The following is a 13,927-nucleotide window of genomic DNA, read 5'->3' as shown; positions in this document are numbered from 1 at the left end:
CCCAGGCTTTACCAGAGGCTGTTTCCCCAGCAGTGGAGCCCCAGCCACAGAGTAATCCACACCTTCTTTCACAAACTCTTAAGTCACTCACAGCAAAACTCCCAGGGAACTAACACAACATTGTAAAGCAACTACATGCATGCATGCATGCTTAAGTCGTTTCAGTCTTGCCTGGCTCTGTGCTACCCCATGGACCATAAACTACAAGGCTCCTCTGTCCATGGGATTCTCCAGCCAAAGATACTGGAGTGGGTTGCCATGCCCTCCTCCAGGGAATCTTCCTGACCCAGGGATCTATCACAGGTCTCCTGCATTGCGAGCAGATTTTTTTTTTTTTTTTTTTTTTTTACCATTTGAGCTACCTGGGAAACCCCTCTTACAAAATGAACGCCATGTGAAAGCAGTGATGTAAAGAGAATGTCGTGTAATGATTATGATGATGCAGCTACAAGCCAAGGGATAGTGAGATGGCCATCAAGCCCCCAGGATCCGGGAGAGATATACTAAACAGATGCTCCCATACAGCCTTCAGAAATAACCTACCTTGCAAATACCTTGATTTGGGGCATGACTTTAACATGTTGAATTTTGGACCCTCAGAAATGTGAGGCTATACATATCTGTTCAGATGCACAGCTTGTGGTACTTTGTTATGGCAACCTTAGGAAAAGAATACAAGATTCTAATACTTCCTCTTAAGAGCCTGCAGGCATGTCCCCTGCTGTGGATCAGGACTGTCCTCCTTGGGGGCCCGAAGGCAAGGGGCAGTTATCATCAGCTGTAGGAAGCCTTTAATCTGCAGGCTCCAGAGTTTTGGTGGCCCAGCCCTGTGCCTCCCAGAAAGATGCCCTCCAAGGAGTTGCCTTGGTAGCCTTGGTATCACCCCCAGGTCACAGCTGGGCATGCCCTTGAGGGGTAACCCCACATCCCGGCTCTGGCTGAGTTTTTAGACCACAGGCCAGCTGCCCCTGCTCATGGTTTGGTCACCAGTGACGGCAAATGCCCGAGGGCCTGTCTACCTTCAGGCTGAGCACTGTGCAAGGACAGTGTCCTGTTAACCTCAGCCAAGATAGATCCAAATTGGGAACCTGAATGAAGCAGGGGACCCTGGGAAGTGACTGGGGCTGAGAAGGGCAGATCAATAGGATAGGAGGAGGAAGAAGGAAGGGATTCTATATATATATGAATTAATATATGATACTTTTCTCTCTGACTTACTTCACTCTGTGTAATAAGCTCTAGGTTCATCCACCTCATTAGAACCGACTCAAATACGTTCCTTTTTATGGCTGAGTAATATTCCATTGTATACATGTACCACAGCTTCTTTACCCGTTCATCCTTTGATGGACATCTGGGTTGATTCATGTTGATAGGTCAGAAACCAACACAACCTTGTGAAACAATTATCTTCCAGTTAAAAATAAATAAAAATTTTAAAAGCCATAAAAATAAAAATTAAAAAAAGAAGGAAGGGACTGATCAGATTTTACTTGGTCTCAGCACCAAGGATGGCTCTGAGGCTGCTGGGTCTCCAGTTCCAAGTTCCACACTGACCTGCCTTCCCCAGGGATAGTGCTGTGACTTAACCTTTCTGAGGCCCCTTAGGGTCCTAGTGGGGAAAAACCTTGTTGGAAAAAAAAAAAAAACACTTAATATTTATTAAAAAAAAAACAACCACAGTATTTCTAGAAAGAAAGCTGAGCACCGAAGAACTGATGCTTTTGAACTGTGATGTTGGTGAAGACTCTTGAGAGTCTCTTGAACTGCAAGGAGATCCAACCAGTCAATCCAAAGGAAATCAGTCTTGAATATCCATTGGAAGGACTGACGCTGAAACTAAAACTCCAATACTTTGGCCCCCTGAAGCGAAGAACTGACTTACTGGAAAAGACCCTAATGCTGGGAACCATTAAAGGCAGGAGGAGAAGGGGACGACAGAGGATGAGATGGTTGGATGGCATCACTGACTCAATGGACATGAGTTTGAGTAAGCTCTAGGAGTTATTGATGGACAGGGAAGCCTGGCATACTGCAGTCCATGACTGAGCAACTGAACTGAATATTTCTTTGTTTTAAAATTTTATTTATTTATTTTTGGCTGCTCTGAGTCTGTTGCTGAGCATGGACTTTCTCTAGATGCAGAGAATGGGGGCCACTCTTCATTGTGGTGCGTGGGCTTCTCATTGCAGTGGCTTCTCTTGTTTCAGAGTATGGGCTCTAAGGCACACAGGTTCAAGAGTTGCAGTGCTCAGGCTTAGTTGTCTGACTCAGGCTTAGTTGCATGTGAACTCTTCCCTGGACCAGGGATCAAAACCATGTCCCCTGCATTGCAAGGCAGATTCTTTACCATTGGACCACCAGGGAAGCTCCCTGTTAAGTATTATTGATCTGAGCTCTACATACACATTCTACGCCCGACCTGAATGACCAATCCAGGGGGGGTATTGTGATTCCTTTTACAGATGAGAAAAATGAGACTTGCATTCCATAACTTGACCACAGAGTCATGGAGTCTGGGTTGACAGCAGTCACCCTATCTGGTCTATGACTCCCAAGCCCTGGATTTTGGAGCAGAACCCTCCCTCTCCCCATGCTGGCTGTAGGCTGTGGCCTTGGTTTCCTTTTTCTGTTTAGCTGCACTGAGTCTTCACTGCTGCAGCAGGCTTCCTCTCGTTGCAGTGGCTTCTCCTGATGTGGAGCACAGGCTCTAGGCACTAGGCACTCGGGCTCCGGCAGGCGCACGGAGCAGGTGCAGGAGGCCACTCCGGGCTCTAGAGCACTCCGGCTTCAGTTGTTGAGGGGCCTGACCCAGTAGCTGCGGTTCCTAGGCCCTAAAGCACAGGCTCAGTAGTTGCGGTGCACGGGCGTAGTCAATCCACAGCGTGTGAGATCGTCCGGGATTGGGGATCAACCTGGGGTCTCCTGCATTGGCAGGCAGACTCTTTACCCCTGAGCCACCAGTAAGCCCTGTGGCCCTGGGGATTGAGGTGGGGTCACACAGTGCCACTGGACAGCCAGGCGGGACCCCCTCCTGCCGCCCCGGTGCTCTGAACCTCCTTATCACCAAGCTTGCCCTCCGACTCTCCATTCTCGTCAAAACCACCAAAAGCCTGTCCGCATCTCGGGCCAGAGCCCAGTGGCGCCCAGGGCCGCGGGGAAGTCAGCTGCATCGGAACAAAGGGCCGCCCGCGCGCTTCCTGCCCTCCCCCGTCACACACACAGCCCCGCGGGGACAGCAGGTATGAAAGCAAATGGGTAACAGCTCGGCAGCTGCCGGCAACACTCGGTTTTCTTAATTCCCTTTCCCGCTAAGTGGTGATTACTAGACTGCCTGGGGCCTGATCCTTCCAGCCACCTGACTTCAGCCAGAGGGGCTGCGGAGCGCCGAGCAGCTGGCGGGGCGCATTTCCGGCGGCGGGGAGAGCGGCGGCGGCAGATGCCAGGCCCCCATTATCCCGGGAGGGGCCGTATTTGCACTTCAAAGGGGGTCAGGCCCCAGCGCCCCCTTCTAAGGAGCCGGGTCTATTCTGGGGAAAATCCAGTTGCTTTGAGAGAGTTCCCCACCCGGGTCCACCCCCTTCTTAACAGGAGGGCGGGTTTAAACAAGCCAGGGAGTTACACCCCACTCGCTGGGCCCTGCCAGGGACCCTCTGGCTGTCAGCACTCCTTCTGGTGGGGTCTGTTCCAGGCTGAAGGGCTCTGGCGTTTAGCCCCCACTGTTTCAATGGCCTTTCATCTCAGTCCTCCCAACACCCCTCCTTAGGGGATAAATCACGTGCCCCCTACCCACCCCAATGTTGACATCCTGACTCTCAGTACCTGGGAACATGAATTTATTTGGAAATAAGATTACAACAGACATAATTAGTTAAGATGAGACAGGCCTCTAATCCAAGATGTCTGGAGTCCTTACGAGAAGAGGAGCGAGACAGATGGGGATGGCAGGCAAAGAAAGAGAGACGCAGGGAGAACACGGCCAGGGGGAAATGCAGGCAGAGACGGGAGTGATGCTGCCACCAGCCAGGGAACACCCAGGGAGACAGAAGCTGGGAGAGGCAGAGAGCAGGTCCCCTAGTGCCTTCAGAGGGAGCATGGTCTTGCCAACACCTCAATTTCAGACTTCTAGCTTCTAGAGACAGACAAGACATAAACTTGCCCAATTCTGTCCCCCACTGCTAAAAAGCCACTGTCCTGGTTAGCCTCTGGGCAATGGGGCTATAACAGCCATGCCAAGCTCGGGTGTGAGGGTCTTTGCATGCTGTAAATGCTGTTGTAAGCAGATAAGGATGGGGGCGGGGGTGGGTCCCTGGAGAAAGAGAATCAGACATGCTCTCTTGATATAAGAAAGGCCATTTTGGGGCTGAGTCATTTTGTGATCCAAGCCTGACCACAGTGAATGTTGAACCGTTTCAGTCATGTCTGACTCTTTGTGATCCCATGGACTGTAGCCCATCAGTCTCCTCTGTCCATGGGATTTCCCAGGCAAGAAATCTGGAATGGGTTGCCATTTCCTTTTCTGGGGGATCTTTCCAACCCAGGGATTGAACCCGCATCTCTTACATCTCCTGGGTTCTTTACCATTAGCGCTACCTCCGAAACCCTTAGGTCTCAGTAATTAGTGATTTTAAGGGAAGTAAGGGAATGGCAGAACAAAGGAAAAGTGGTCAAAAAGCAACAGAGTCCTAGTTCCTCCCCCAAGAACATGTGCATTTTTGAGTTCTGCAGTGACTAAGACCCACACCCAGGTAGAGGGTGGAATGATGATGCTGACCCTCTGAACTTCCATCAGCTAGAGCCTGGACTCTGTTCATCTTTGTCCCAGTTCTATGCTGAATTCTCTTCTGCTTAAGTCCCTTAGGATATGCATGTATCCTTAGTGTAAATGTTAGGCACTCAGTTGTTGCTGACTCTTTGTGACCCCATGAACTGTAGCCCACCAGGCTCTTCTGTCCATGGGGTTCTCCAGGCCAGAATACTGGAGTGGGTAGCCATTCCTTTCTCCAGGGGATCTTCCTGACCCAGGGATCAAAACCTGGTCTCCTGCATTGCAGGAGATGTGATTCTTTACCTTCTGAGCCACAAGAGAAGCAAAATTTCCCCAATTTTGCTGTTCAGAGAGGCACTGCTTTGGGAAACATGCCCAGTTCTCCTGACTTGCTGTTAGAAATGGGGCCTTCCTTCTTCTGCTCCTTGCCTTGATTGCCTTTGGGCTTCACACCCAGCAAGAGGCAAACCCCATTTTCAGGTAACACTGTGTCCTGTGAGACCCCGACCTACTCCTGGCAGTGGGTAACATAACAGGTGGGGTTGTGTCCCTACTCACAACCCAGGGCCCCCAGCCATGGCAGAACTGCCCTCCTCCTGGTGCTCCCCTTCTGGAGATGCTGGCCATCAGCTTTCCAGGGCAGGGCTAGTCCAGCACTCAGACCTGCAGAGGTTGCTAGCATTTTTTAAAAATATATCTATTTATTTGTATTTATTGGCTGCATCTGTTCCAGCATGTAGGATCTTTCATTGCAGCACATGGCTTCTTATTGTGGTTTCCAGGCTTGCCTGTGGCATGTGGGATCTTAGTTCTTGGACCAGGAATTGAAACTGCGTCCTCTGCATAGGAGGGTGGACTCTTAACCACTGGCTAAGAGGCTCTAGAGCTAATATTTCTCAAAATGTCTCTGCTGGCCTCAGAAAGTGCAGAAGGAGAGATGAGGGGGATCGACAGACAAGTGGGAACCAAAGGAAAGTGTTGTTCCAACAGTCACTGGGTGACTAGCCCTCATCCAAGGCACCTATGAAGTGAGGACAACATTCCTCACAGTGCAGGGTCATTGTGCATCCTGGGGGCTATGGACCTGCAGCTGTATCACCAGCGTACTTGCCCGGCAGAGTCTGCAGTCATCAGCCTCTCCCCACCAAGAGAAAGGAGGGCCAGTTATTGTGCTTGCCCTCATGGGGACACAAAGCAGGAGGACCCCGCCCCAGCTTCTTTGCCAGGGTGCTGTGGCAGCCTCAATGATCTCTGCTTGCCTCATTAGGTTGCTGAGTGGACATTCGCTGCCCTTCCCAGTCTGGCCGTTTGTCCCCTGGCCTTCTCCCTCCCCTCTGTGTACAGCACAATAGCCTGGAAATGGCCACTTCCTCTGTCATTCACTGCCTGGGACAGCCTCCCCAGGCAGTCTGAGGATGCGAGCTTTGCCAAGTATCCTCCAGATCACCATGGCCAAGGGGGTGGGGGACCCAGACCCTTGGAGGTTAAGGGGTTTGATCAAGGTTATTTTGACTTGTGGTGCTGGAGAAGACTCATAAGAGTCCCTTGGACAGCAAGGAGATCAAACTAGTTGACCATAAAGGAAATCAAAGCTGAATATTTATTGGAAGGACTGATGCTGAAGCTCCAATCCTTTAGCCACTTGATAAGAGCCAACTCACTGGAAAAGACTCTAATGCTGGGAAAGATTGAGGGAAGAAGGATAAGGGGGCAACAGAGGATGAGATGATTAGACATATCACCTACCCAACAGACATGAATCTGAGCAAACTCTGGGAGATAATGAAGAAGAGGGGAAGCTGGTGTGCTGTAGTTCACAGGGTTGAAAATAGTCAGACCAGCTTAGTGACTGAACAATAACAAGGTCATTTAGAGGAGCAGGCAATTGAGACCTGTGGGAAGTCTGACCCCCATCCAGAGCCTCCCTCTGAGCACTTGCTGTGGCCAGAGAAGTGCCCAGCCAGTTTCAAGGGCCCCTGCCTAGAAGTTACCTACAGCTGAACTGGTGGGCTGGCTCTTGGGCAACCCTCAAAACACACAGCACAGCACACCCCAAGCCCCCTCCCTTGCAGCCCCAATTCCTCCCCATTCCTAAAGTCCCAACCCTGGAGATTTGATTGGGACATCCCGGGGTCCTTAAAAGTGCCCGCCATCAGGTATGTCAGACATATCCAATCAGTTTTCCTTTTCCTCTCTGTAATTGACCCAGACTTGTAAACAAGTATGGTTCTCAGCAGGCTTCTCAGGTGGCGCTAGTGGTAAAGAACCCATCTGCCAATGTAGGAGACAAAAAGAGATGCAGGTTCTATCCCTGGGTTGGGAAGATCCCCTGGAAGAGGGCATGGCAACCCATTCCAGTGTTTTTGCCTAGAGAATTCCATGAACAGAGAAGCGTGGTGGGCTACATACACTCCATGGGGTCGCAGAGAGTCAGGCATGACTGAAAAGACTTGGCACACACGCACGGTTCTCAGCACCGAGTGTCGCCGAGCATCTGCAGACTTGTATTTTGGATGTGGAGAGAGCAGAGTTGTGGGGGTAGGCTGCACTTGAGCTTTGCAAGCTTAGGACTGTTGGCTTGATCTTGGTGGCGTCCATGAGGGCTTGGAGGCTGTGGTGGAATGAGCCGGAATGGAGGCCCCCATCCAGGAAGCTTTGGTTGGTGGTATTGGTGTTGCAGAAAGGGGGACCCCTTCTAGGACCCAAAAGTGGCCTCTTGCCTGACACTTGGAAATGAAGTGTCAAAGAGACACACACGCTGACAAAACAAGAGACTTTATTGGGGCACCCGGGCCGGGGGCGGGGGGAGCAGGAGGGTAAGCAAACCCAGGAGAACTGCTCTGCCACATGGCCCACACTCTCAGGTTTTATGGTGATGGGATAGTTTTGGGTTGTCTCTGGCTAATCACTGTGGCCCAGGGTCCTTCCTGGTGATGCACACATTTCTCAGCCAAGGTGGATTCCAGCGAGGAGGATCCTGGGAGGTTAGTAGGAAAGGTGGCCTCTCCTTTTGACCTTTCCTGAACTCGAGGAGGATTCTGGGAGGTTAGTAGGAAAGGTGGCGTCTCCTTTTGACCTTTCCTGAACTCGAGGAGGATTCTGGGAGGTTAGTAGGAAAGCTGGCCTCTCCTTTGACCTTTCCTGAACTCGAGGAGGATTCTGGGAGGTTAGTAGGAAAGCTGGCGTCTCCTTTTGACCTTTCCTGAACTCGAGGAGGACTCTGGGAGGTTAGTAGGAAAGCTGGCCTCTCCTTTTGACCTTTCCTGAACTCGAGGAGGATTCTGGGAGGTTAGTAGGAAAGGTGGCCTCTCCTTTTGACCTTTCCTGAACTCGAGGAGGATTCTGGGAGGTTAGTAGGAAAGCTGGCATCTCCTTTTGACCTTTCCTGAACTCGAGGAGGATTCTGGGAGGTTAGTAGGAAGGCTGGCGTCTCCTTTTGACCTTTCCTGAACTCGAGGAGGATTCTGGGAGGTTAGTAGGAAAGCTGGCCTCTCCTTTTGACCTTTCCTGAACTCGAGGAGGATTCTGGGAGGTTAGTAGGAAAGCGTCTCCTTTTGACCTTTCCTGAACTCTTCTGGTTGGTGGCGTCTCCTTTTGACCTTTCCTGAACTCTTCTGGTTGGTGGTGGCTTGTCAGTTCTGTGTTCCTTACCAGGACCTCCTGTAGTAAAGCAACACAGAGATGGTCACTGTGGTGCCTGACCAGGGCGGGCTCTTCCGGTCAGTGCTATCGCTAACACAGGGTTCTGAGGTGAGAGTGGGCAGTGAGGACGCAGGAGGGGCGGGGGAAGAGAGAGGAGGGGGTGCGGTGATCTGGTGGTCCAGACCCTCCGCCCACCCCCCACCACAGGAGGAGGCTCGCCCCCGTTCTGCCCAGGGTGCAGTGGCTGCCACGCTCAGCCGAGCCCTTCTCTGAGTCTTGCCTTGTGTCCAAGCTGCAGTTCAGCCCAGGAGTGGGAACAGGAGTAAGGCCCAGCCCTGCTGCTCCACCATGCACTAAGATTAGTGGAGGCTCACAGCAAAGTCTTTCTCCATGCCATCCTGCTTGCTTCCTTCTCTGCCATGCAGCTGGGAGAGATTCCCTCTCCAGGAATATCTCTAGGGGAAACTCGTCTGTGTCAAAGGCACTTTCTGGAGGTTGATCTGTGCCCAGATGGGGGGTAGGGGTGAGAGGGGAGACCTGCAGGGCCTTTCCCCATTTAGCAGTGGCCCCCACCTCGTCCTTTGCCACACACACCTACATACTCACACCCCTTGAGCCTTAATTTTCTTTTCCTTTTTTTTTTTTTTTTTTTTTGGCTGTGTGGCACGTAGGATCTTAGCTCCTCGACCAGGAATCGAACCTATGCTCCCTGCACCAGGGAAGTCTTGGGTCTTAACTCGCTTTTTAAAAAGATGTGTTTATTTATCATGTGTTTATTTAGTGGGTCTTTGCTGCTGTGCCCGGGGTTTCTCTAGTCACGGCGAGCAGGGGCTGCTCTTCACAGGGTTTCTCATTGGGGTTGTGTCGCTTTCTCATTGCATTGGCTTCTTTCGTTGCAGAGCGCAGGCTCTGGGCATGCAGGCTTCAGTAGTCGCAGCTCTTGGGCTCTATAGCTTGTGGCACATGGGCCACACGTGGGAGCTTACTGGACCGGGGATTACACCGGTGTCCGTTGCACTGCAGGGCGGATTCTTAACCACTGGACCACCAGGGAAGCCTGTAGGGTCCCAGTTTTCAACATCAACTTTAAAAACATCTAGAAACCAGAGAAAAGTAGCACTATTGTTTTGCTGCTTTAACCTTCTACGTGTGTGTATTTGTGTGTGTAAGAAACGTAAGTTAGCTTAGTAGGCATTTCCTATTCTTTTTTGGGAAGGCAGTTATAATTAAATTTATTTATTTCTAATTGAAGGTAATTGCTCTACAACATTGTGTAGGTTTCTGCCATACATCAACGTGAATCAGCCACAGGTACACTCCTTTCTCATAGAGGTATGCCCTTTGGGAATCTGTAGAATTCCCTACGAAACAAAGATATTTGAAAGAAGATGGCAGTGTGAAATTGAGCCTGAGAACGTCTGCTTTTCTCGGGTTCAGGAAGAAGGAGGAGGGAGGTGGTAACCAGATTGAGGAAGACAGGCTTTGGGGTGGGGGTAGGGGTTGGTTTACTAAAGTTTTCCCGGAGCTGTGTCTCTTTGCAGTGCCAGCTCTCGTTTGGAGCTGGCCAGTTGGCATCGCCATGGCCCCTCCCGCTTTCTAAGTATAGTCTTTGAGGCCCAGCCAGCTGGGAGGCAGAGCCAGAATTTCCCTGGAAAGCATTTGCTTTCACAGACCTGGGTAGGGGAAGCTGGTACAGGAGGCTGGGGGTCTGGACAGTGGGCACAGGTGCTCAGACTCCTCCTGTTTCTTGTTTTCTCGGGTGGGCCTGGCTTCTTTGGGCTCCCTGTCTGTCCAAGAAGGGCTTGGAGGGACGGTCCTGGGGCTTCTTCCAGGCTGGACCTCTGGCTGGGCAGCCCTCTCCTCCCATCTGCATGCTTACTAAGTCACTTCAGTCATATCCGACTCTTTATGACCATATGGACCACTGCTCTGTCCATGGGATTCTCTAGGCAAGAATACTGGAGTGGGTTGCCATGCCCTCCTCCAAGGGATCTTTCTGATCCAGGGATGGAATTCGTGTCTCTTATGTCTTCTGCGTTGGCAGGTGGGTTCTTTACCACTAGCGCCACCTGGGAAGCCCCTTCTCCCATCTGATGGTGACCAAAGCAGAGGCCAGGAATGGCCGCACTCTGTGCTGCTCAGACAGGCATTGGCAGGGGCAGGGGGTCAGGTGGCCCCCAAGGGAGCCTGACCCACTCAGATGGGAGTGGGGGAGAAAGGCAAGGTAGGCTTGAGCAGCTGACCCCCCTTGCTGAACCCCTGTCCCATCCGCCCCCCATCCCAACCCTGAAGCCCAGCAATCTCACATGACCTCACTCGTCTCCAGTGTGGGAAATACGTCAGAAACCAGTTCACTTCCTCTGGGGTCCCTCTCCTGGGATGTCGATACTTCTGAAAGCTCAACCTAAGGCCAGGCATTTCTAATAGTGGAATTTCAGGACTCTGTAAGGGACGAGCCTGATTGAGGGGAGATGGGGAAGAGGGGCTCAGAACACAGCCTTTTATGGCACTTCCAGATCTGCCTGCCAGTGGAAAGAAGGGTGAAAGGAAGAGGCAGGCTCATGCCAGAGAGAGAGACTGGGCAGTGGCCACAGGTAGGCCTCATGCATGCGGCAGGGGGTAGGTTTGTGTGTGTGCGCGCAGCCATACTCAACTCTGCAACCCCAGGGACTGTAGCTGCCAGGTTCCTCCGTCATGGGATTCTCCAGGCAAGAATACTGTAGTGGGTTGCATTTCCTTCTCCAGGGGATCTTCCCAATCCAGGGATTGAGCCCGTGTCTCCTATGACTCCTGCACTGGCAGGCAAATTCTTTACCACTGTGCCACATGGGAAGCCCAAACCCAGCTTCTTCATGTATAAAATGCAGCCTCCAGTGAGGGCAAACCTCATGTGGATTTGGGAAGTCATCCAGCCCCGGCCCAGGAGCTGATAACTCCCTTCCGGGAGTGGATGGCACCCACTGGTCCTCACCCCACCATCTGCCTGCTCCGTCGTTCCCATTGTTCAGCCTGGAGAACCAATCAATCCAAGGGAAGCCTGGGCCTTGAACCCTCCGGCTACGTACTGCCTTGCACTTGGCCCCACAGCCCAGGAGGGTGTCACCGTGTGATGGATGCTGGCAGGCAAATTGTCCTGTTATTTTTGGTGCAAGGAATTTAATTTGCCTCACCTGTCACTGGTTACAAAAGCTGTCGTGAGCCTACTTACTGATCAATTAGCCATACATAATTAAGGCAGTGGGACTGGGGGCACGGGGTGAGTGGAAGGGAGAACACGACGGTGACTGTGTGTGCATGGGGTCACATGTGCATCAGTGTGTGCAGGGTGGAGAGGGGAGGGGCTGTGACAGAAGAAGGACTGCACTGGGGAAGGTGGTGAACTGCCGTCTAACAGGCTCCCTCCAGGCATGGGGTTTGGCCATTGTCACAGTCTGGCTGGGGCTCAGGCCTGCTCCATCATCACCTCCAACTCCCCCCCCCCCCCCACCACCCCAGCAAATCCTTCTTTGTTCCTTTCTTCCCTCAGCTGTACCCTCTGTCCCAGGAGCTTCTTCCCCACACATCAGCCTTCTGGAGTTTAGAGCTGGGGAGACAATGCTGGGGGGTGGTAGGGAGACAGTTGACCAGAGTAAAGTCAGCTGTTCTCCAAGGCAGGGAGCTTTGCTGGGGCTGCAGGAGCCTGGGCCAACACTGCAGTTTATCACAGCGTGAAGCAGTGACATTATATTAACAAATAATAATAATTATGGTGGGCTTCCCAGGTGGCGCCAGTAGTAAAGAACCCGCCTGCCAATCCAGGAGATGAGATGAGGGTTTGATCCCTGGGTTGAGTAGATCCCCTGGAGAAGGAAAAGACAATCCACTCCAATATTCTCGCCTGGAGAATCCCATGGACAGAGGGGCCTGGTGGGCTACAGTCCATAGGATCGCACAGAGTCAAATATGACTGAAATGACTTTGAATGCACACACAAGCATACAATACTTATGGTAACAATAAAATATGATAGCAGTGTAAAAATAATAGCAATGCTCAAGCTTTTATTAGACATCATTTCACTGAATTGTCAAAACCACCCTCCAAAGCACAAGGAAGTTAAGTCACTTAGCCAACATCACACAGCTCAGCAGCATCAGGGGCTGGAGGTGAACTCAGCTAGCTCTGAGTCTGCATTTGACCCTGGCCATGCTGCCTCCCATTGAGGCTCCTTGGCTGGGTCTCAGGGTGGAACACAGGACTGGGCAGCAAAGTGTGTTTTATTTATCACTGTGCTCGTCTTTTGTTGCTGCATGGACTCTGTCTAGTTGCAGTGAGCAGGGCCAACTGTCTAATTGTGGTGCACAGGCTTCAAGTTGCAGTGGTTTCCTTGTTGGGGAACTCGGGCTCTAGGACACATGGGGCTCAGTAGTTGTGGCATGTGGGCTTGCTAGTTGCCCCGAGGCACATGGGATCTTAGTTCCCAGACCAGGCATCAAACCCATGTCCCCTGTGTTGGCAGGCAGATTCTCAACCCACTGGACCACCAGGGAAGTCCCAGAGTGGGTTTTTTACTTTTCATAAAGATTGTGTCTGACAAGAAATGCGTTTGTGTTTGTTGAGCTTATGTTGATGGTAGTTGTGATGGTTTAGGGTTCTGTGCTTTGACCTGTGGTTAGAGTCAGGTTTGCTGAGATAGATGTTGGAACCATAAAAGGCAGAGACTTAAAGCCAGCTAAGGGGACTCAACTTTATTCTGAGGTTTGAGGGGAGCCCCTGAAGGTTCTGAGCAAGTGGGGAACCTAGTGGGAGCAGCACTGGGGGTAAAAACCTGAGTGTTGTGTGTCAATGGATTTAATGGACCAGAGTTGGGAGAGAAACCAGTGGGGATCTGAGAGTCATCAAGGTGACCAAGCTCTGTAATTCACTAGCTGTGTGACCTTGAGAAAGTCCTCTCCCCTGTCTGGCTGGCCTCTCTTTTGCACATTTGTAAAAGTGAGGTGGTTGGAACTTATTTGGATTATTATTTGGATTGGTTATTTGGATGACCTCAGCTGGATCAGTAGATGTTGGAAGAAAAGAGGACAGGAGGAAGGCTTTAAAGAGGAGGCTCTAGAGGATGTGGGATCTGACTGGATAGACAAGATGATGGAAAGGTGGTGGTGGGGGGGATCAATGATGGCTCCAACCTGCAAGGATATATTGATAGAATAGGGACATTGTGGGAAAGCAGTTTGGATTATACAATAGGCTAATAAACTTCTGCTTGCACACCCAGTAAGGCAGACCCCTCCCACCAAAACAAACAGGCCAAAAAATACATAAATACCTAGAGAGAGAGATGGCTAAGTTAATTAAAATGGCTAAATTAGTTAAAATTGAACATTTCTCTGTCAGATTACATGGAAAGATGCTCTTTTAGCATTTATGTAAGGATTGTGCTATTTCACAAAATTTGATTTTTAACTTTTACATGTGGAAGAACAGCATTTAATGCTTCAGACTTCTCAAGGGTCTTCATGGGACATGCTGGGTGGAATT

This window comes from Odocoileus virginianus, chromosome 31, assembly GCF_023699985.2.
Source record: "Odocoileus virginianus isolate 20LAN1187 ecotype Illinois chromosome 31, Ovbor_1.2, whole genome shotgun sequence".
In the NCBI taxonomy this organism is placed as follows: domain Eukaryota; kingdom Metazoa; phylum Chordata; class Mammalia; order Artiodactyla; family Cervidae; genus Odocoileus; species Odocoileus virginianus.
This window is presented reverse-complemented; position numbering follows the sequence as displayed.